The sequence below is a fragment of the Triticum dicoccoides genome, chromosome 2A (genome assembly GCF_002162155.2).
Source record: "Triticum dicoccoides isolate Atlit2015 ecotype Zavitan chromosome 2A, WEW_v2.0, whole genome shotgun sequence".
Taxonomy (NCBI): domain Eukaryota; kingdom Viridiplantae; phylum Streptophyta; class Magnoliopsida; order Poales; family Poaceae; genus Triticum; species Triticum dicoccoides.
The window spans coordinates 771,881,378-771,885,794 of record NC_041382.1 but is presented as its reverse complement, the minus strand read 5'-3'; positions in this window follow the sequence as shown (position 1 = coordinate 771,885,794).

Genomic DNA, 4,417 nt, shown 5'->3' with positions numbered 1-4,417 from the left:
AAAATGATAAAAAATAAAAAAATAAAAAAGACGAAAGGAAACCACAGAAAGAGGAAAAAATTGAGTAAGAAATGGAAAAGTGGAAAGAAAAATTAAATCAGATGAAAATCAAAGAAACTGTGACAAAACATAAACCTAGAAACGGAAACAACCAAGATCGAAGAAACATGCGGAATATGACATATTTTTTGTTTGCTTCATGGGCCAACCCATGATAGCACATGGTGTGTGTGACTGCCAGACACCTTGTCGCAACAAGCCATAGAATAGGAGTTCCCTTTGTTTAGTACAGGCCGTATGCCACGACTTGTCTTTTGTTGCGACCATGAGTTGAAAGGAAGCTCAAATGATCAAACTCACGAACACTTCTTCCTGGTCGATATCCGCCCAAGGGGTTGTATGTTCCACTTTGGGGATGCAACACATTGACTGCAATCCTTGTTGGAGTTGTTATCACATACCGATTTTATGAAGTTTCTGGTCGCTCTCTGGGTAATTTGGACCACTTGAAAGGCTTGCGTGGTGTATATTTTTTCACAATTTCTATTGGTGGTGGATTTTTTTCTAACTAGGAGACTATTGTGGTGATTTTATGCATTTAACTCTGCGTTTTCTCCTGTACACGTTGTCCCTCCAGTTTGATTTTTTTAGTGAAACCCCAAAACTATGTCCTTTTTTGTAAAAATAACCACTCTCATCACTGGTCGTTCCCATCGCTCCCTAGGATGATAAAACTGATTTTTCTTTACAGTAGGATGTAGTTTTGAGATTTCGTATTTTTAAATATTTTCAAAGATTTCCTCCACCTAGTCTGATCCCGCCCAATTACGTTGCGTGGTTCTATTCTCACTCCCTCGCCACACAATGTGCGTGAATATATATCGTCCGGGAGAGTATCAGGTGATATGGAGTCTTAGATGCTCTCATGATACGAGCTCCTAGGAGCCGTTGGATCGGCTGTCGTACATGTTCGCAATTTTTAGACTACAAAAGATCTTTTTCACAAAATGTTGAAAGCCTTCCGAAAGCCGTTGGATCTGAGATCCAACGGCTCCTAGGAGCTCGTGTCATGGGAGCATCTAAGGCTCCGTATCACCTGATACTCTCCCATGTCATCCAGCCTCACAACCACTCGCCCTCCCCCACCTTTCACAGCTCTAATTGCTCACTCACGTCTTACGAATAGAGAGAACACATATGCCAGTGGTGTATCCAGCTGCTTGTTGTTAGAATAAATCCGAGGCATACCGTCGATCATTCAAGGATCAAGCAATCATATGAGGCATGACACCGAGATTTGTTAACGAGGTTCGCTGACATGACTACATCCCCAGAGCCTGACTACGGGCGCTCCTCCCCATGACACCGCTACAATACCGCAACCGCTCGCCCTGGACACCGGCACATGCCGCCGGCTTACCTTGTGTTCCTGTGCTATTATGTTGGCATAAGTTACATCGTGTGCCTAGCTTCGTTATATATGAAAGGCATAGGATACAAGTGTCCTACTTAGACACGACTCCATATTCTATCTAAATACAATACAACTACAAGTTCAACTGTAACCTATCTTATACACAATATTCGACACAACTCTAACACATGTGCCGCACGGGTGAATGCGTACATAGATAGATCGACATGCTACATAGACCTACTGCTATTGTTACGTACGGCTGAGCTTGATATTCTCCTCGCGGCTCGGCTTACACGGAAACCTACGCGCCAAAACCAAAATGGCAGTACCAAATCGGCACGGCAAGCTGTTTATAGCTAGCAGCGTTTCCGTTCCTTGTTTTGTAGCAGTACGAAATCAGCACGGTGCACCCCATTAATGGCGAGCGTGCAAACGACGAGCTAGAGGACAGGCTAGAGTACGTCAAGTTTGCTCTCTACTAGACCTGGCCATGGGCAGCCCGGCCCGAAAAAGACCGACCCGGCCCGGCCTGACGCTGCTCCCGGGCCAAGCTCGGGCCTAGATTTTGAGCCCGGTGGCCTGGCCGGGCCGGGGCCGGGCCCGTCATTTTTACAGTTTTCTGAAGAGGCCTGGCCCGAGGCCCGAGGCCCGGCAGGCTTTTGCATGTACGGGCCGGGCTTGGGCCCAAAAACTAGGCCCGATGGACGGGCCGGGCCGGGCTCGGGCCCAGGTTTTTTGGCTCGGGCTTGGCTAGGCCCGGCCCGAGGTTTGGCCAGGTATACTCTCTACTCTCCACTCGTTTTTCTCAGCCTCCGTATTCTCTTCAGTCTCCTCACGTATGTCTGGGTTTGGTTGGGGGTTGAGGCCGCTCGGCTTCGATGTTCAGTGATTTTTTTAGATAAAGAGGCCTACGGCCCGGCGTTAGCCCTTACAGATAAGGACATGAAGTCCTAAGGGCATCTTCAATGATTGTAAAATAGTTGTTGTTTGTCATAAATTTTTTGATGATTTGCCATACAATAATAAATACAATAAATAAAGGAAAAAAAAGGTTGTATGTACACATGAACCAACACCTCTTGCATAAGCTTCAATGTAGAATGAGAGAGCACCTTATTCATTATCTTACATCTTATTAAGCAAACTAGATACAACTTATTGAATTTGTTGTATGTTAAGGTATTAGTTAATGACATGATATATTTTATCAACAAGCTAATGGACGGATATATTAAGTTTCCGTCGGTCGTATGCAAATTAAGCAGGCATTGATGCGTGGACAGCCATGCATGCATGTGGCTCAAATGATTCTGTCTTGGGAGCTCAGACCCATATACACCGTGTTGGCTGTGCTCATGCGCAAACAAAGGGAAAACCCGTCGAGCGGTTTGTAAACAGAGACTGGGATATGATAGTCTGGACGAGGACTGCACCTCTTCGTGTTTGTGTTCAATTTTCTGCTGACAGAGGACTGGGTCAGTGGGATGGGATATTGCTACACGAGGAATTAGTTGCACTTAGAGCATCTCCGACCGGACTTTGTAAATCCAACCCCTCAAACGTTCGGACGCGTTCGTGGAGACCTGATGGAGCTCGGCCTTTGTCGGTGGGAGGGCACCTCCTCGGATTTTAAGGTCTTTGTGTCCGCTTAGAGTTTGTGTCATACTTATGCTTAGGAAGACGAGACGGCGGCGACTCCCTGAAGTTGGAATAAGATTCTCCCTGTCTAGTCCCCGTTATAGCGGTGCTACTAGTGTTGTCAGGGGCGTGTAGATGTGTGTCTTCGGCAGATCTCGCATGATTCAGTCGGTGGTTGTCTTTGGTAGATTTACATAGACCGGTCTTCGTTCGACTATGTTAGTGTCTCTTTAGGTTGGATGTTTCCGATCTACGTTCTCTTCATAGTCGATGATTGACGTTCTGGTGCGCCTTAGCACGATGACTTCCTAACTGTTACTACAAAAAGTTTTGTCCGACTCCAGCGAGGGAAGGGTAATGACGGCGACGCATCTTCAACTCGTGTTAGTGCTTATAGTCGTCGCTTGCTGGTCTATGGATTTGGATGTAATTTTTATTATTTATTTTGTTAGTTATACTGGCATGATCGATGATGTATAAGTCAGGATTCAGGAACCCCCGCCTCCCAAATATTTTCTTAAAAGATTTCGTCGGTCTCGTAACCACTCGCCCTCATGTATCCTGCTGGGGGGAGTGCGTACATTGATAGATCGGCATACTAGTTGGCAGACCTATGGCTATGTTACGTACGGCTCAGCTTGAGATTCTTCCCGCGGTTTACACGAAGAACTCTAGGCGCGAAAATGGCAGGCACCGAATCGGCACGGCACACGTTGTCAATATCAAGCATTTCCTTCTTTCTTTCGTTCATAGCAGCACGAAATCGGCACGGTGCACGCCATCAATGGCAAGCAAGAAAACGACGAGCTAGCGGAACGGCTTCGATCTTCAGTCTCCTCACAGTCTGGGATTTGGTTGGGGGTTGAGGCCGCCCGGCTTCGATCTTCATTCTTCAGTGATGGCAGGAGTACTAGGTAACAGTGGCACTAGTCAGTACATCACGGCCATGTTTCTCTTTCTACCTATGATGATGGCACTGTATGGAAGAGATTAGCTTTCGGTCGTATACAAATTAAGGAGGCATTGATGCGTGGACAGCCATGCCCTGCATGCATGTGGCTCAAATGATCGTGTCCTTGGGAGTCTGGCGAGAATATATACTGTGTCGGTTGTGTTCATGCGCAAACTAAGGGAATATATACGTTGTGTTTGTGTTAATTTCTCTGCTAACATGGGACCGGGATATTGTAGACGAGGAAATTAGCTGCCCTTACGTGTCACGGTGACAGGAACATGTGATCGACTCATCGGCAACCGAAGATTATGAAAACAGTAGAGAAGAATTGGACTGGTAGAAAGACACGCATGCCTGCCCAACACAAAACAGAATAGAAAATAAAATAAATGAGTAGTCTACTATAC